Source organism: Panthera tigris, chromosome D2, assembly GCF_018350195.1.
Source record: "Panthera tigris isolate Pti1 chromosome D2, P.tigris_Pti1_mat1.1, whole genome shotgun sequence".
Classification (NCBI taxonomy): Eukaryota; Metazoa; Chordata; class Mammalia; order Carnivora; family Felidae; genus Panthera; species Panthera tigris.
The window spans coordinates 49,692,007-49,712,520 of record NC_056670.1 but is presented as its reverse complement, the minus strand read 5'-3'; the positions used below and the strand labels follow the sequence as shown (position 1 = coordinate 49,712,520).

General features: G+C 41.3%; 1 protein-coding gene across 2 annotated transcripts in view; it reads left to right on the top strand.

The window, feature by feature from the left end:
• Positions 1-20,514, top strand: part of PANK1 (pantothenate kinase 1) — a 101,375-nt gene that overhangs the window by 20,858 nt on the left and 60,003 nt on the right. Inside the window, exon 3 of one of the 2 annotated variants that reach the window (XM_042960896.1) lies at positions 18,971-19,114. The exons of the other annotated variant lie outside the window; for it this stretch is intronic. The gene's annotated coding sequence lies outside the window, so the exon portion shown is untranslated. The remainder of the gene's footprint in view (positions 1-18,970; positions 19,115-20,514) is intronic. 2 annotated transcript variants of the gene reach the window in all.

Here is a 20,514-nt window from a genome sequence, read left to right as displayed (position 1 = left end):
ATACAGGATCAATATATTAAACAGGTAAAAGCAAAACTGATGTAGTTGAAGAAGAGAAGATGACCCTGAATATGAACTTATTGGTCTCCCTTTTGCTCTCCACTGCAGCTCCTGACCCCCTCCACCGAATCTCACAACTCCGCAGAACAGTTTAAAAACCACTGACATGATTTATAGTCCAGGAGTGTCTGACCCATAATAGGTTCTTAGTAAATGGTAGCTATCATAACTATTAAAAACATTGCCTCTTGACCTTCCCTAGCCCAAGGCCTTCCATAAGTTCTGGTACCAACTTCTGCCATTTGTACAAGCAATCTCATCTTGGAAACAAGTAAAAATACATAGATATATTTCAGAGAATCAGCGGCAACTGAGGACCTAATAAATACACTTAAGCATTCTCTGGGCCTCACCTGTTAACCTCGCTTAGTCCCCTCAACCTGTGAGACAAGTGTTTTGATCTCCAGGACATGATGAAGAAATAGAGGCTCAGACACACATAGCAGGAATATGCACAATACCAAATGTGTAAGAAATACCCATTTATTTTATTTTTTTAATTTAATTAAAACTAGCATGATTCCACTACAGTGGTAGGAAATGACATCCAAACCATTCAGGGGGCTTTCCTCGCAAGATTCTGGATCTTGCCCAGCATGCTGAAGCATGGAGAAGGCCTGTCCTGTCATACCTCTTCGATTTGCACAAGAATCTCTCTGCTAGATGCCCACTTTCTGTACCAGAAAAATTTCCGCTGGATTGGGACACACCGCAGCTCTGTGCGATGTAGGATGTCAAAGATCTTTGAGAGGTTGGAGTCCCAATCCCTAGGGTTCAGACTCTCCAGCCGCACAGCTATCCTCTCTGAGCACTGGCTGCCTCCCCGAGCATCCCTTTTTTTTAGTGACAGGGAGGTGTTTGTCTCTTCCTTCCTGTTACCCTCAAAGAGTCTCCCTTTCTCCTCTCCTCCTAGGGACACCTAGCAGAATCTAGCAGAGTTTAAACTTTTCTAAAATAAAAGCTGCTCCCTGGAAATGGGTGCTTTCCTTGTGCAAAAAAACTCCGAGGCAAGAAAATACCAAGACCCTTCTTGGCAAGGGAGTGGTGAGGATATGGAGAATATGAGAAATTGATTCTCAGTAAATTTTCCTGCCACAAAAACGAGGTCACTGAATGATCCAAAGCCCACAGTAGTAAGAGGCAGAGCTAGGATCCACAGCATTCTTGCAGTTATGCGACCACCTGAAGAGAACCCCTGGGCGCCCCAGTTGCTGCGGGGCAGGTGCCCCTGGGCAGGGGAGAGCAGCAGCTGCAGATCCCAGATGAGAGTGGCCCCCTGGCTTCTCTGATGGAGATCACCAGTGGATGAGATCCTGGGACTTGAGTCTTCACAGAGATGAGCTTGCAATCCAAACCCGGACCTCTCTCACCCACAGAGGGACGATCCGTCATGTTATACTGATAAACACAGTGTGTCCCAAGGATAGAATCCAAGTTATTCTAATCTCGGCATTTCCATATGGTTTATGCTTATGTAAAGCGGTGCTTGCCAGAAACACAGTGACAACACTGTCAAAGAGCATTTAAATGGAACAAACCCAAGCACCTTCTCGAATTTGTAATACATACATTATGTAAGGGAGAAGTAAAACAAAATGACTTTTTACACATGGATGTGCTTTCAGGGGATTTTTGAATTATATTCCTTTGAACAATAATTTCATATTTCTAGATGCAACACTTGTTTTAATCCTGTTCCAACCAAGAATTTTATTTTGTTCTAAATTAATTTACTTGCGGGGCGCCTGGGTGGCACAGTCAGTTGAGCATCTGACTTCGGCTCAGGTCATGATCTCACCACTTGTGGGTTCGAGCCCCATGTCAGGCTTTGTGCCGACCGTGCAGATTCTCTGTCTCCCTCCCTCTCTGCCTCTCCCCTGCTTGCACTCTCTCTCTCATAATAAACATTAAAAATTTTTTAAAGTAATACTAATAAATTAATTAATTTACTTGCAACTTTTGTTATTACTCAAATCAATTTTCTAAAGGCTAAGGAGTTAAGTCACTGAGAACACAGCCACTTAATTTTGGGTCTTTATTTTTCTGTGTGCAGTAGTATTTTTATACTGACCTTGACTGTCAAAAACACACTCAAAATAAAAAAGCAGGAACGGGGGAGGTGGAGTGAGTCCTCTGAACAGCCAAAGTAGGGGTTGTAATGTTCAGGTTTACATTAAGGGAGACCCTGGGACCCACAATCTTTGTGTTTACCCCAGTTCACTTTCCCTTACAAAACATTTTAAACATATCACATAAATGGTGGGGAAAAAAAAATCAAGAAAATTGAAAGTACAAAGAAAAACTCTTCCTGCAGATATACCACCCAAAGAATACCACTGTTCATATTTTTATCTCTTTCTTTTGGGATATTGTATACATGTGTTTCACATTTCCACCATCATTACCGTTGCCCATTTCTTTTGTAGTAATGGTCAACTATTGAATTCTCTTTTTTCTTTTTTGCTTATTGTTATAAAATAAGCATTTCCCCTATTTAAAAAAAGTAGAAATTCAGAGGTACCTGTGTGGCTCAATCGGTTGAGTGTCCAACTTCGGCCCAGGTCATGATCTCCTGGTTTGTGAGTTCAAGCCCTTCATCAGGCTCTCTGCTATCAGCACAAAGCCTGGTTGGGATTCTGTGCACATCCCCCTTCTCCCTGCCCCTACCCCGCTCACATGGGCTCTCTCAAAAAGAAATAAAAACATTTTAAAAATTAATTAATTTTTTAAAAAGTCACTTAATTAGTTCCCTAGAGAGACTATCTTCCAGAAAATCCATCCGTCTAGATTCCATATCTTGCCTCAAACTGAAACAGTGGCATATGTGGCTAAGTGCCAGGGGTTTGAGGATGTCATAAGATAAATATCTTCTTATAGGAATTTTCCACAAAATTGAAAGAGAAGATTCACTCTAAAATAAACCCAGCCCAGACATAGGAAGTAGAACCAGAAATACATATGAATTTTTAAGATAAAACAGGAAAAGGATTTCAAAAATGAAATGTAGTTCAAGAGAAAATGATTTCGTTGACATTTTTATGAATTGTAGATGCAACCCGCATTGGTAGCACTTGTGGTGGTCTTTTGTGGTACTTAAGTTTACATCTTCCAGATGTATACATAAGAAAACAGTGTCTTGGGGTGCCTGGGTGGCTCAGTTAGTTAAGCATCTGACTCTTGATTTCAGCTCAGCTCATGATCTCACGGTTGTGAGATCAAGCCCCATGTTGGCTCTGAGCTGCACATAGAGCCTGCTTGAGATTCTCTCCCTCTGCCCCTCCCCCACTAGTGCTCGCTCTCAAAAAAAAAAAAAAAAGGCAGTGTCTGTATGAATATATAAGAATATATAAGCAAACCTTGCTTTGCTTTTAGCGAAGAATTTCTAGGACATGTATCTGCTTCCACGCTCCATTTTAAGTATGCGTATCATGTGCTTGTATTTTGTATAATACAAAAAGAAAACAGTCCTTTATCACTGAGCATGTTGGCATTATTTTCCTTCTTTTTCTTTTTCTTTGCAATATTTGAAATGAGTTTTATTCCTTTTCTATCTTTTCTTTCTTTATTGGAAACATATTTTATGTTTAAAAATGGATTTTTTTGAGGAGCTACTATAACCTGCTTTTTTCCAAAATTAAAGATTGTATTGTGATGGAAAAAGTGCGTAACATAAAATTTGCCATCTCAACTCTTTTTAAGCGTACAGTTCAGTAGTGGTAAGTATATTTACGTTGTTATGAAACAAATCTCCAGAACAGTTTTATCTTACAGACCTGAAACTTTATACCCATTGAACAACGCTTCCTTCCCCCTGTCCCACCCCCTGGTAACCACCATTCTACTTTGTTTTTCTATAAATTTGACTATTTAGATACCTCATATAAATAGAATTCTACGATGTTTGTCTTTTTGTGACTGGTTTATTTCATTTAGCATAATGTTCTTAAGGTCCATCCATGTTATAGCTTGTGATGGGTTCTCCTTCCTTTTTAAGGCTGAATAATATTCATATATTGTATATCATATAATATACATATGTGTACATATATATACACACACTATATTTATATACACACACACACAATTTTTTTTGTTTATACACACACACACACACAATTTTTTTTATTCACTCATCTATTGGTGGACATTTGGGTTACTTCTACCTCTTGGTTAATGTGAATAGTGCTGCTCGGAACACAGGTATGCAAATATCTCTTTGAGATCCTACTTTCAGTTCCTTTGGATATATACCCAGCAGTGGGATTGTGGGATCATCTGATGATTCTATTTTTAACTTTTTGAAAAACCTCCATACTATTTTCCACAATGGTAGAACTCATATTTTAAAAAAGAAGAAATGGCGGGGAGCCTGGGTGGCTCAGTCGGCTAAGCTTCCGACTTGGGCTCAGGTCGTGATCTCACGGCTGGTGGGTTCAAGCCCCCAAATGGGGCCCTGTGCTGACAGCTCAGAGCCTGGAGCCTGCTTCAGATTCTGTGTCTCCCTCTCTCTCTGCCCCTCCCCCCCTTGTGCTCTATCTTTCTCTGTCTCTCAAAAATAAATAAACATTAAAAAAAAAAAAAGTAGAAATGGCAAGAAAGCATCCTGTTTGTGGAGGGTCATGTTAGACCAACACCCTAGATTCACAATGGGCAGGAATTCACTTCCCAGCTTCCATTGTCACCATTTCTTTTCCTGACAAAGCCCTGGTTTTGGTCAGGTGTTTACTCTTCCATCAGAAGATTCAACAGAATTTGACCTTATCCTCAGTTTTGGAAGTGTATCTCACTCTAAACCACTCTTGGTAATCCCACTACCTTGCCATTGAATAGTTTAGGAACTCAGACTTCAGTCATACACAGTACAGTTTTCCCTTGAGGAGTGTTGTTGCTAGAGGAGTGAGCAGGTGACCTAAGTTGCATCAGATTGAAGGGAAAGGTTTCTGTAGGACAACTGGGTGAAAGGTTTTCTTTTTCTCCTGTGGAATATGAACAAAGTAATGTAGGTCCCCATTGTTTCCTGTAAGTCACTTATTAGCCATGAGAGTCCTAGTCTGGAGACAAAATTGTTGCACAAAGAAAGACTAAATCAAGAGAATACCAAATAAATGGAATGGAGCCCTCATGGCATTGGGCCTGGAACCCTTCTGAACTCTGGATTTGCCTATTAATAAACATCATTGTTTAAGTTAGTTTGAACTTGATTTTTCTGTAACTGGCAGCCCATAGCATCCTACCTGATATAACTCTCACTGCTGTTCACCAACCCTTGGGGAAAACTTTGAGAATCACCTATCCATCTCACAACTCTGAGGTCTAACAATTGCTCCTGTTACAATTCCTCTTTACATATTGGCTGGTCCCACAGCCAACCTGGGGACATCATGCCTCAGGACATTTCAAAATCTGACCGAAGGTTTCCATTCTGTTGCTGAGGGTTGGATGAGGAAAAGGGTTATCCCTCCTGCCAGGAGATAGCCTGTGATGAGAGCTAATGTAGAGGAAGAGAGGTTGTACCCTTGGTGGTAGCTTTGGAAGGAATGGAGTGCCTGCAGGGCTACCACTGGCTTATAATGTTCTTTTATGTGAATTAGGGGGAAAAATGCCCTTCCCAAGACACTTTACTTCCATATGACGGTAAACTGTCGTAATACATTGATTTTGTTAGCACAAAACATTTTTCTTTCATTTGCCAGAAAATTGTCATAATGAATATACAAATGTATGCTATCTAGGGTGTAAATAGCTCTCTCTTAGATCTGGCACCATTGAGCATGACACCATCTGGACAAAGGAACGTGACAGCCTATTAGAGACAGAACACAGAATGCGGAACAGACGAGAAAGCTGGTGGAGACGTACTTATAATCCATTCACTTTTAGCTCAGACCTGATTTTGATAGGTAAACAACTTTTAACAAGTAAACTGGGGAGATAAGGCTTTTCTTTTAACTTTGTATTTTAAAATAATTTCAGATTCACAAAAAAGGTGCCCCCCCCCAAAAAAAAACAAACCCAACCAACAACGCCTCACCAAAAATAAAAATCAGTCCTCATATATCCTTCACCCAACTTCACAACTTATATAAAGAGAGTACAATTATGAAAATCAGGAAATTAACTTTGATATCATACCACTAATATACAGAGCTTATTCAGATTTTACTAATTGTCACACTAATGGTTTTTTATGGTCCTGGATCCAATCCAGAATCACACATTGCATTTAGTTCTCATATTTTCTCAGTCTCCTTCAAGCTAAGGTGGTTCCTCAGTGTTTGTCTTTTATTACATTGACACTTTTGGAGAGTACTGGCAGTTATTTTGTAGAATGTGCTTCATTTGGGTTTACCTGAAGCCCTTCCTAATGATTCAAAATTCAGGTTGCACATTCTTGGCAAGAATACCACAGAAGTGATGCTGTGCCCTTCTCGGTGCATCATTTCAGGAGTCACATGATGTTAATATGTTAACTTTAATTATGTGATTTAGGTGCTCTGTGCCTTGTTTCTCCACTATAAAGTTACTCTTACTCTCTTTATAATTAATAAATATCTTGTGTTGAGATACTTTAAAAACATACTTATATCCTGTTTCTTATCAAACTTTGTCCCACCAATTTTACCACCCATTGGTGATTCTTACCTACAGAAATTATCAGTGTGGTATTGGCCAAATAGTGAGGTCAAGATTTCAACTTTACTTTTTAATGTTTATTTATTTATTTTTGACAGTGGGAGAGGGGCCAAGAATCCAAAGCAGGCTCCACACTGTCATTACAGAGCCTGACGTGGGGCTCAAGCTCTCAAACTGTGAGATCGTGACCTGAACAGAAGTTGGACGCTTAACCAATTGAGCCACAGGCACCCCAAGATTTCAGCTTTAGAATTAAATTTGGAAAGACTCCCCAGAAGTAGGTGAGAAACATCTTGCAATCTGAGTGTATAATCTACTGACCAAGAGCAGGAGTTTTGCAGTCAGACAGACCTAAATTCAAATATTAGCTCCACTGGGTATTAGCTGTGTGACTCTAAGCAAATTAACTTCTCTGATCATTAATTCCCTTATTGGTAAAGTAGAAATTATGGAGTCTACCATATAGAGTTTTTATAATGAATATAATAAATATAAAGCACTTTGCATAGTGTCTGGCACATGATAAATGCTCAGTGAATTTTAGTTATTGTTATAATTGTTATTGTAATGAAGCAGTTCAGGACAAGTCTTCCCCAAAATGTACCACTTTAGCATGTGGACTGTTTTGAGCTGAAGGTAATTAAGACCTTGTGGGCTCAAGAGAAACTTTTTTTTTAATTAATTTATTTATTTAGAGAGAGAGAGAGAGAGCATGCGCGCATGGGCGCAGGTGCACAAGCAGGCGAGGGGCAGAGAGAGAGGGAGAGAGAGAGAATTCCAAGCAGGCTCCATACTGTCAGCACAGACCCTGACATAGGGCCCAAACTCGCTAACCATGAGATCATGACCTGAGCCAAAATCAACAGATGCTTAACTGACTGAGCCACGCAGGCACCATTCAAGAGAAACTTTTGCCCCTCTTTTAACTATGTAGAAAAATCTTCCCTGGGCGCCTGGGTGGCCCAGTTGGTTAAGCATCCGACTTCGGCTCAGATCGTGGGTTCATGGGTTCGTGGGTTCGAGTCCTGCATCGGGCTGTATGCTGACAGCTCAGAGCCTGGAGCCTGCTTCAGATTCTGTGTGTGTCTCTCTCTCTTCCCCTCCTTCGCCATGTCTCTCTCTCCCTCTCAAAAATAAATAGATGTTAAAAAAACAATTTAAAATAAAATGGCTCAAATGGTAACCTTATAAAAGGGGGGAGGGCGCCTGGGTGGCTCAGTTGGTTAAGCATTCGACTTTAGCTCTGATCATGATCTCCTGGTTCGTGAGTTCACGCCCCAGGTTGGGCTCCATGCTGACAGCTCAGAGCCTGGAGCCTGCTTCAGATTTTGTGTCTCCCTCTCTCTCTGCCCCACCCCATTCATGCTCTGTCTCTCTCGAAAATAAACAAACATTTTTAAAAAATGTTTTAAAAAAAAGGGATCTTTCCCAAAATAAAAATATTGGCAGAGACAAATTTTATTTGAAGGCCCCATCTGTATGGCAGGGCAAACATCTAGTATGGATGAAATAATTCCTATCATAGAAACAGAGTACAATCAAAGACATTTCAGAACAGTTCCTGGTCAGAGAAAGGAATGCCTGCTCTATAGCTTTGGACCAGTGTTGACTTTATGTCTTTCATTTCTTCCCTTTCCAAATAGGACACTGAGGTTATTTGTCTCTGCTTGCTACTGTATATTTGGGAATAAGAAAGGAGAAGGGGACAGATAGCTCTTTTTTTTTTTTTTTTTTTTTTTTTTTTTTAGCTTTTACACAACCAAAAAGAACCACATGTGTACCAGATGGAGATGCCTGAGCATCTCCCAAGGCTTTTAGCAGGATTCAGTGACTTTGGATAACATTCTCAGGGGTAGGGTGGAAAGGGATCTACTCTATATATGGGAGGAAGAGTAAAAGGGAAATTCATTGGCCAGAGGGCGAATTGTAGCAGACTGACCATGTGTTTTCCAAGCTCATTTTTTTTTTTTCTCCTAGGTACTAAGTTAAATTACATTTCTCAGCTTTTCCTGCCATTAGAGGGGGGCCACTTGGCTTGAGTTCTGACCAATGAGATGGGGAAAAAGCTATCTGATACTCCTAGGCCTAGTCCATAGCCCACAATCCTCTGTGCTCTCTTTTGTCTCCCCTCAGTGAGACTGATGTCAACATCTAGGGCAATACTAGGTTCTGAAAGACTGCACAGAGCAGAAACCCCCAGCTGACTACATTGAACTCTTTGTGAACAACAAATAAATATTTATTGTATTAGGCCACTGAGATTTGGAATTATTTATTACACAGAAACTAGTGTTAATTATGCTAAGAAAATCTCCACCGTACTAATTTAACATGCTAAATGTTATACAACAATGGGCAGCTATAAATGTTTATTCAGAGATTCAGGATCCATTAAATACATTATTTCCGTTGGATGATTTCTGACAAGCCAATTTGGTAAATAAATTTTAATTTTCTAAAGGTTGCCTTCAGAATACAAATATACCTGCCCATAATGGAATAATGGATGTCATAACTGAATGTGCCCAAGGGGTGGGCTAGAAAAGGATACCAAATGAAGTAGGTAAAGCCTTAAAGTGGGTAAAGCCTAGGTCCAATCCTGAGTCAAGATCAGAGACAGTCTCTCATCCAAGGTTCAACCAAGCAAAGAGAAACCACCATGGGTGTTTAGAAGAGAGACTCTACGGTGAGAGAAAGAGGAAGAGGCAGAGAAGCTAATCTGAGGACAGTGAAGCAACACAGACAGCACAAAGCCGCCACCACCACCCTTAGACTGAAAAACAGGGAAAAGGTGGTTTAATTGGAGCCCAGGAGTTATGATCACCCAGCAGAAGAGGCAGATAAGGCAAGCACATCCCCCAAAGGTGCTGGAGCCTTTGGAAGAAGGGCAGCAGTTTTGGAGATGCCACCCAAGGGAAGGAGAGTAAGATTCTACCATTCCGTCACTAGTGCCGCCCAATGGCTAATGCCAGCTGGAATCCAAGTGACTCAGGGGCCTGAGAAAGACAGCCTTACAGGAGCCAGTCCACCTGCCTTACTGAGCAGGGTAGGCAGGCCACAGGCAAAGGATCTGAGCACACGAAAGTGTAGGACATGCAGAAACTCTAAGGAAGAGATGTAGAACACTCTATTCTCAGTAAAATCAAAGCTCAAGGGTTAGAGCAACTTAAAAGAGCATTGCAGTCAAAGGTGGGACATTTTTAAATGTTCTTGCTTCTCAGAGATGCTGTTCTCCTTGTTGTGATTAAAGTCACCACTTTTTTATTTTTATTCTAGGTCATGGAAGAGCCAGCATGTGGGGGAACTTTATTCTTATGTCCAAATATGAAATCTGTTCAGATGTAGCTTCCTTCTCCTTCAATTTTTGTAAGCAAATTTGATTAAGTGTTTGAAAACTGCAGAAATGAAAGGTGGAACACAGTCTGCCACTGCTAATTCGCAGCTCTGTGATATTGGGCAAACCATTAACTGACTTCTGCGGTTCTATTTTTCTCGTCTCTCAGATGGACACATACCTTCTTCCTTATCTCATTGGCCTATTGGAATGATCATAGTTTTTGTTTGGTTGGTTGATTGGTTTTAATGAGACAATATGAAATACTGGTATACAGAAAAGCATCATATGATGTAAAACATTATACATATTAATATGCTCCAAATCTATCTTCCCACCATTCTATCCTTTATTTTGCGGGTCAGCTTTACTGAGATATAAATTAAATACAATTAATTTCATTAAGGTAAGTAAGTGTACAATTCAATGAGTTTTGGCCAATATATATAAATAAGTAACCACTGCCACAATCATGATACAGAATATATCCACTGACCCCCAAATTATCCCTGGTGCCCATTTACATTTTTATGTTTTGAGTCAGTACATACTCAAGAGAAATGAAAACATACACCCACACAAAAACTTGTACATAAATATTCATAGTAGCATTATTCATAATAGCCCCAAAGTGGAAACAACCCAAATGTCTATCAACTATCAAATGGGTAAGTAAAACATGGTATATCCTTGCAGTGGAATATTATTCAGCCATGAAAAGAAACGTACGGATAAAAAGAAACCAGTCACAAAAGACCACATATTATATGATTTCATTTATATGAAATGTCCAGCATAGGCAAATCTATAGAGATGGAAAGTAGGTCAGTGTTTCTCTAGGGCTGGGGGTTAAGGGGAAATGGGGAGTGACTGCAAATAGGCATGAGGTTTCCTTTTGGGGTGGTAAAAATGTTCTAAAATTGATTTTGGTGATGACTGCACAATTCTGTGAATATACTAAAAAACCATTGAATTGTACCCTTCGAATGGATAAATTGTATGGTATATGAATTATGTCTCCACTAAGCTCTTACCAAAAAACTAATTCAGGAATTAAAGGAAATCTAAAACAAAGGCAAAATTCCAAGCACAATATTTCATTATAGTTTTTGTATACTATTTTTTCTTCAAAATTACAAGAGCGTTTCTATAAATTAATAACAAAGGAAGATCGCATCCACAATCCTAATAGCCTAAGAAAGCAAACTATTTGATTATTTCATATCCCTTCTTCACCTCATCTTTGAGTATGTTTGCTTGATTTACAGTCGTAAATGGTACAGACACGATTAGTAGGTTGCTTTCATCAGTTAACATTTTTCCATATTGCTACATAGTTTTCACTGTGATCATTTTGAGAAATACATGACATTCCACGTAACCGACCACATTCCTCCATCCGCTCAGACACCCACGCCAGAAAGCTGAGCTATACCTATGTTGCTCTTGTCACTACCCTAGTTCAGAACAACGTACTCTCTTGCCTAAATTACTGCAAATGTTTTCTAACTGGTGCCCTTGCTTTTTGTGGTCTAGCAATCCATCCTCCACATAGCAGACAGGCCTGAAACTGGTGTCTTCAGTGATTCCCAACCAACTATGCATGAGAGGCCAAACCACTCCAATGGCTCACAGACCGCTTCAGGCTGGGCTCTTGCCTGCATTTTCAGCCTCATTAATCCCCTGTCCCCTACCCCACTCCATATCCCCTGTGTTCACTGAAATGCACACAGCATAGCGTGTGGGGTTTACTCTGCCCAGAATAACTCACCCACACTGCCCCCTCCTGTCCACTCGGCAAACTCCTACCTCTCCTCTAAGATTTGGCGTAAACATTGCCTCCATTGGAGGAGCATCTCCTATCCTCCCCAGGAGGGAGGTACTCCCACCTCCATACTCCTAGATACCTTCGTACATATCTCCATTTTGTATTGTACTTCCCATGCATGCTCTACGCCTACCTCTCTCCCCAGAGTAGGAATTATGCTGTCTTCAGCTTCCAGCACTTCAGCATCTGGCACATAGTACGTCCCAGGAAATGTCATTTCAGCAACTTAAGATTTATAACTACTGGGGCGCCTGGGTGGCTCAGTCGGTTAAGCATCTGACTTCAGCTCAGGTCATGATCTCCTGGTTTGTGAGTTCGAGCCCCGTGTCGGGCTGTGTGCTAACAGCTGGGAGCCTGGAGCCTGCTTTGGGTTCTGTGTCTCCCTTTCTTCTCTCTCTGCCCCTCCCCTGCTCCTCCTCTCTCTCCCCCCCCCCCCCCCCCTCTCTCTCTCTCTCTCTGTCTCAAAAATACATAAACGTTACAAAAATAATAAAAATAAAAAATAAAAATTATACCTACTGTGCTAATTCACTATTTCCAGGCACTATTCAAATCGCTTTCCACATATTATTTAATCCTCTAAACAACCTTATAAGGTAGATATTATTATTATTACTACCATTTTAAAGATAAGAAGACTGAAGAAGTTAAATAAGTTGCCCCAAATCATTACAAAGCTAGTAAGTGACAGGGTCAAGATTTGAACTTAGGCAGTGTGATTCCATGCTCCTGATCACTACACTGAACGACCTCTTGAAGAAATAAGCCATTCTTTATTGCCATATGCATAGGTTACTTGTAATCTGTCTATCCTTCCCTCCCTCTCTCCATCACTCTCTCTGATATAGATGGCACTGTAATACACAATTGTATGTATAGCTTATTTTCCTTATTTTGAATTTGGCTTCAGATAAATCCCTATGAGTAGAATGTAAAGATACATTACAAGATGACGTTTTTTGGATCTTCATATGTCCAATAACAACTTTACTTACCATGACATAGCTTGTGCTGAAGAGGTGAAAGTGTCGAGGCCTCGGGCCATCCCAGCTGATACAGGATCAGGCAGATGGGGTCAAGTACTCTGAAGGCTGAAGATGGCTGCAGGAGAAGTGCAAGAAGGGGCAAACTGGTATGAATCTGCCTCGGCTGGCAGCTGGCCTAACTTCACAATATAGCCCTTGATCTAATTTTAGGATGAAAGAACGGAAAACCCTTCGATGTTGCTTCTCAAAATGTCCAAGTATTAATGACTTAGTGGCCAAATTACAGCACCAGTCCTCTCAATGACACTCCTTTATGCCATGAAGTAGGTTAACACTGAGCCGTACGAATATACATTTTTGAAGCCAGCCACCATGTAAGTCTGACTGCTCTGTGACTCTTGTGAGGAAGCCCAAGCTAGCCCAGAAGAGGTATCCTGTGGAGAGTGACGATCAGCCCAAGCTGCTCCAGCCGTCCCAACCTAGGTGCCAGACATGGAAATGAAGGAGCTACCTTGGACATTTTAGCTCCAGGAGACATGTGTGGAGGAATAACGGAAGAAACAAACTGTAACCCGAAGTCAGGCCTCAGATGTATGGCCGCAGTTAAACCAGCCCGGCCATCTATGGTCATTTGAGCCATCCCAGCCACTTAGGCGTCATCATGAATAGACGAGCTGTTTCCCCTGAGTGCTGTCCAAACTCCAGATCCACAAAATTAAGAGCATAACACATGCTGTTTACTGCTGCTAAACAAACAAAACCTTTTTTTTTATCCACCCTGAAATTTGAAAAAGATCGTTTGAATGAGAATCACTGGCTGAAAATCAGTGCTCTTCCTCCTCTACCTAGCCGCTGACTTGGCTCCCATGTAAAAGCAGCTGCTCACCATTGGCAAGGATTTGATCCAGAGTCACACGTGTGACCTCTCAGAGCAGCAGCAGCAGTGGCTGCTGAAGGCTTATCCTGGCAGTTTTCTTCCTCTGCTTTACCCCCAGAGGACCAGGGGTGATCCGTGAAAGCTGGCGCTCCTCGGACTGCTGGAGGGCGTTCCAGCCACTCGGCTGCCTATGCTACAGGGCTACCTCCGCCTGATAGAGGAGGGAAAACGCTGGCTTTCACCGTAACCCAACCTGGGGTCAAACCCCAGCCCCATCACCTAAACTGGTCGTATAATTCTGAGCAGCTTAATGAATGTGGAGGCCCTGGATTTTCTCCTCTTTGAAATGAGGACAGTAACACCTAACTTAGTAAGTGTGCTTTCAGGGTTAAATGAGCCTTACCTCCCTGGCATTCCGTAATAATGACAGCTACTGTTTACTGAGCATCAAAAATGACTTCAAATTCCTTATCACCATCCTCAGGTGGTTGCTCAACACTGCCTGGCAGTTTCAGATGTAAATTGGATGTTGCGCTATTTTACATTCACATCCTTCCTCAAACTTCCCTCAGACCCTTGTTCTCTTCACTCCACGCTGATGACCTCACCGCAGGTTTCACGGATAAAAGAGAAGGAAGCTACCTCCTCTTTCGGTCATCAAACCTAAACTGCTCCCTGCATCTGCATTTACTTCTCCTTTCCTCTTTCAACAGTGGAGGAAGGGCCCCTCCTCCCATTGCAGGCCTGTCCATCCATTTGTGTTCTAGATCCCTTCATCTTTCCCCTCTCCACTGATCATTCTGTCAGCACTCAAATAGGTTCCACTATCTCCCATCTTTGGAAACCTTCCTTTGAGCCCTGCACTCCCTCCAGGCACTGCCCTGTTTCTCTGCTCCCTTTCTGGCAGACTCTCGAAGTTTCCACAGACCCCATCTCTACTCCATCACCTCTGCACTCACTAGCTCACTCGGATTTGGATTCCAGCTTCACCACTCCTCTGAGATTGTTTTTGTCAGAGTCGCCAATGGTTTTTTATTGTTAACAGCAATGTCTACTTCATTGTTCTCCTTTCCACTTCTCGGCAGCATCAGGCTAGCTTGGACTTTCTGAAATATTCTCCTCTCCTACTTCCAGTGAAACCATAATCTCCTGGCTTTCCCCTTCTTTTGTGGGGGTCTCCATCCTCAGTCTTCTTTCCTTTCTCAACACCATGTGTCAATGTTGATACTTCTCAAGATTCGATCCTGGCTCCTCTTTTCTTCTATTCCTACATGTTTCCCTAGATGACCTCATCCACCACGAACTTGAAATACAATATTATGCTGATGCTTTCAAATGTGTATCTATAGTTCAGGCCTCTCTCATCCACCTCCAGACTCACGTATCTGCCTGCCTAGTTCGTGTAACTACTTTGAAGCTTACCTCTTCCAATTCCACTCTCTTGCTTAAATCAAGAAACCAGAAGTATCCTAGACCTGTTCCTTTTCCTAACTCCCTACATTAGTCTAATAATTTCTGTTAATTTTACTTCCAAAATAGGTCTCAGAACGGTCCCCTTCTGTCCATCTCTGAAGCCATACTCCCATCACTCTCATCTGAACGGCTCCCTCCTGTTGGATCTCTCCCTGCTTTTCCTCTTGCCCCTGCTCCTCCCCATTCCCTACGTAACATCCAGAGTTCTCTTTCTCAACATAAATAAATCAGTTACTGTCACTTGTCCACTTCAAAACTGTCAGTAGTTTGCCATTATGCTTAGAACAATCCAGACTGTTTGCTATGGACTGCCAGGCCTCTGGCCCCCAAACCCTGCCTACACCTTCAACCTCATCTGAACCCACTCTTCTCCCTTGTGATGCTCCAGGCACACTGGCCTTCTGGAAGTTCCAAACATTCCTATCCCGTGGCCTTTTGACCGTGGTGCCCTCTGTCTTACTCGTCACCTAGATCGCACCTTCTCGTATTTTGGACCTTTATTGGTTATGAATGGTCTTTCTTGCCAGCAAATAAAAAGAACCTCATCTAAGAAAGGCTAATACACATGGAAGTTTTTCTCTTATAACAGAATTTCCAGAAGTCCGTACTCTAGGGCTGGCACAGCAGCTCCATGAGATCAGAGGAACTTGGCCTCTCCCTAGATTTCATCTCTACCGTCCTTCATATGCTGACCTCCCGTGTCTGGCCTCATCCTTGCTGCCTCGTGGTCAGAAGATGGCTGCTACACTTTAAGGCCTTCACTCCATATCCCAGGCAGAAGAAGGGGAGCTAGGGGGCAAAGCCTACTTCTTCTCTACTTTTCATTACACAGAATCTCAAACATAAAAAATAGAATAATATAACAGCCCCCCTCATGGATCCATCATGCAGCCACAATAATTATGAACTCGTAGCCAGTCTTGTTTCGCCTCCCCACACACTTCTCCCTTTCCACTTACTATTTTGAAGCAAGTCGCAGACGTTGTATTATTTTTTCCCAAATGTTTCGCTATATATCTCTGGAAGACAAAGCTCTTCCTTTTTTAAATATAACCACGATACCATTACCACACAAAAAATGAACAATTCCTGGATATCATCAAATATCTGGATTTCAAATTTCCAATTGTCCCAGAAGAGTCGTATTTTTTATAGTTAAAAGTATCCAAATAAGACCAGTACTTGCCATGATGTGTTCTTGATGTTTTAATCTATAGGACCCCCTTTTATCTTTTTTTTTCCTCTCAATTTATTTTTGAGAAATCAAGTCATTTGTCCCCAGAGTTTCCCACAATCTAGATTTTCCTGATTTCATCCTGATGGTATCCTCTGTCTTCCGTGTCTTATAAACTCACAGTTGGATCTACAGGTTTCATTAGACTCAGGCTTGGTTTTTTGTTACTGTAGCTTTTGTTCATTTGTTTGTGTGTTGGCTTGCTTGTTTGTTTGGCAAGACTGCTTTGTAGGAGGTGATGTGTTCTGCTGTCTGGAGTCACCTAATATCTGATTGTCTCTCTTTTTGTAATATTAGCAGGTTTTGATGATTAATGTCTAGATCCATGAATTCATTAGGTTATAAAATGTTGGTACATTAATTCAATCATTCTGTCTTCATTTATTAGTTGGAATACTTTTATAAAGAGAAACTTGCTCCCCCTATTATTAGGTTACCCAATGGATACAGACAATAAAGGAAAGGTAAAATACTTGATTCTTTTCTTTAGTTTGCTAGTTTTCAAAATAATGAGTTGACTCACTAGCACCCTCCAATGATGACCACTCAGGGATCCTTTTTTAAAAAATTGTCTTTATGGAGGCGCTTGGGTGGCTCAGTCAGTTGAGTGTCTGACTTTGGTTCAAGCCATGATCTCGTGGTTCATGGGTTCCAGCCCCGCATCAGGCTCTGTGCTGACAGCTCAGAGCCTGGAGTCTGCTTCAGATTCGGTGTCTCCCTCTCTCCCTGCCCCTCCCCTGCTTGCTCTCTCTCTACATATATCTCAAAAATAAATAAACATTAAAAAAAAACTTTTTAAGGAGTCTCTCAAAAAAATAAAATAAAAAATAAAAAAGTTGTCTTTATGAACTTATAGATTTAAACATATTTGACATATTTTGACATACATTGCAATTCTCCATATTGATTGTCAAATGGTCCCATCTCTGACCTTTGGGAGTGTCCTTACATTGGTTCACCATTTCCTTTTCTATGAGAAAAACTAAAGCTTTCTTGAAACATCACTTGGCCAGTTTCCACGTCTGTCTCACTGGCCAGAGTTATGTCACAAGGCCACCCTGAGCTTGATGATGATGGCAGACAAAGTTTGAGTCATTCATCATCTCTTCCAAGAGGCTTCCCCTGGTGCCCTATCTAAAGAATATAGCCCCCTATTATTCTGCGGAACTCTATCCTGTTTACTTCCTTTACACTACCAACCAGAAACTGTGGTTATTTTATTTGCCCATTTGTTAAGAGTCTGAACTGCATCACTGGGCTGCGAGCTTCATGACATTTTCCCTAGCACAATACCTGCAGATGTACACAAAAGATACTCAATAGGTATTTGTTGAATAAATAAAGGTGGGCACGTCTATTATCTCCATTGTATACATTATATACAGTGCTGTCCAATACCGTAGCCAGTAGCCACATGTTGCTATTTCAATTAATGTAGTATAACTACTATGGAAAACAATGTGGAGGTTCTTCAAAAAGTTAAAAACAGAACTACCATATAATCCAGCAATCCCACTTCTGGGTACGTATCCAGAGGAATCAAAATCAGGATCGTAAAGAGCTCTCTGCACCCCTGTGTTCACCACAGTGCTCTTCACAGCTGCCAAGACATTGAAACAAACTAAATGTCCATCAACAGACAAATGGATTAAAAAATGTTGCACACAGATACAATGGGATATTATTCAGCTTTATATAAGAGGAAACCCTGCCATTTGCAACAGCAAATGAACCTAGAAGACATTATGCGAAGTGAAATAAACCAGACACAGGACAAATACTACATGATGCCACTTCTATGAGGAATCTAAAATCGAAGCTCACATAAACAGAGAATTGAATGGCAATTGCCAGGGCCAGGAGGAGAGGGAAATAGGAAAGTGTTAGTCAAAGGGTACGAAGTTACAGTTAAGCAAGATAAGTCTTAGAGATGTATGGCATAGATGTTGCAGCATAAATACCGTATCCATACTTATACATTTGCCAAGAAGGTGGTTCTTATGTTAAGTGTTCTTACCACATGATAAATGATAATCATCATCATCATCATAATAAAGAGGGCAGAAGGAAGCTTTTGCAGGTGATGGATAAGTTTATAGCATAGATTGTAGTAATGGTTTCATGGGTCTACACTTATCTCCAAACTCATCAAGATGTGGACATTAAATATGGGTAGCTTTTTTATATGTCAATCATACCTCAATAAAGTGGTTTCAAAAATAATTACATAAAAATGCAAATTAACTTAAATTTAAAATCCAGTTTCTTAGTCACACTAGCCATATACTGACTACTCAAAAACCACATCTGAATAGTGACTACCACCATGTAGATCCAGTGCATTTTACCTCATCACAGAATTCTACTGGAAAGTGCTGGATAGAAGAAGAAATTGGCTGAGAGGTAAATTGGCCAAGGCCATACAGCTACTAAGAGGAGGAGTTGGGATTCAAACTCATGTCTGAGTGACTTTAGAGCTAGAACTCAACACTGTAACACAGTCATCATTCTGTTATCACTTGCTTACTCCTGCTTTCCATTTCAGACCCTCTAAAGGAATTTACAGGGAGCTTCAAGCCTGGCTACCTCACAGAGTGACCAACTGTCCTAATTTGCCTGGGCCTGAGGGCGTTCCCGGGATGCAGAAAAATTCTGGGCAAACCGTTGTTAGAAAACAAAATTCAACCAGGTAAATTTGAAGATCCAGTTGGCTTTATTAAGCAATTCATGATTTGGGCAGTATGCCATCTAGCAAGTAGAAACGGAGCTCTGCGGAGTATACAAAATGGAGGGTTTTTACAGGAAAAAGGGTGGGGCAAGAAGCTGTTCACAAAAAGAAAAGGTCACCTTCCCTTAGCGGGAGGGATGGTGGGTCTTATCAGGTGAATTACCTCAGCTTTCTGTGGGGAATGGAGAAGGTCCCTGTGACAAATTACTTTATTGGTGCTTACCAGAAAATTCCTGACTGACTGGTTAAGACTACATTTCTGAGAGAGGTTGAAACTGTAGTTAGGTTAGGTGTCAAGCCTATAGCATAAGTGACTTTATTTTGGATCTGTGGTTTTCTTTTCTTTTTTTTTTTAAGTAGGTTCTATGCCCAGCATGGGGCTTGAACTCATGGCCCTGAGGTCAAGAGTCACACTGGCTTTCTTCGAACACTGTGCTACCTAATTATCAAAATTCTCTATTGAGGTTTGTGACAGGTAAATAGATGGTCTCACTCAACTCCATTTCAACCCCTTGTAATATGCCCTATTACATGCTAGAAGTGAGAAAATTGAAGACTTCATTTCCCAGAGTCCCTTAGAGCTTGGATCCCGTACATAGTCTAGCTCTGGCCAAGCAGATGCACTTGGGCAACATCCAGAAGGCCAGCTTGAAAAGGAAGCTGCATTTCTGCTGTTTTATCAGCTAGGCAGTTCTGGGGCAGCAGAGATCTGAGCGTATTATCTTGGATGTCATGGCTTTGGAGAGACAGAATACGGGCATGCATTTTGCGGTGTAGATTTAGCCTGAGCCAGCCAGTCCTGGAACTGGCAATAGTAGCAATGACTCCCTGATTTCTTGGTTTACTGTTGTATCAGAAGCGGCAGCTCCCGAATCACTGTTCCCTGAGTAAGCGTATTCTGTGGTGGAATCCTGAGCGTCATTACTGGGAGCCCAGCCTGGATCCTGCTCTTTCAGCCTTTCAAGGGATTTTTATCCTCTTAGTTCTCTGTGTGAATTCACTTTATGTTGAAGGGAGTTGAAGTGACTTTTATTATTTGCGGCTGAAGAACCTTCACTATTCAGCAGGGACTTCCTCTGGAAAAAAAGGGAACCTATATAACAAATCTGAGTGTCCTGAACACTGGGACCCTAATATAAAACTCTCCCTGACACTGCTATCCTTCTCTAAGGAAGGTGCATACATCCTAGTCACCGGTATCCTCCAAATACTGGAACTTGGTTATGGAGAAATGTACACACACACACACACACACACACACACACACTTTTCCTCTTCCATATGCTGGAATGTTCTTCCAAATCTCTTTACATGACAGTTCGCATCTTAATCTCTCTACCTTCAGGTACCAGCATCAGTTG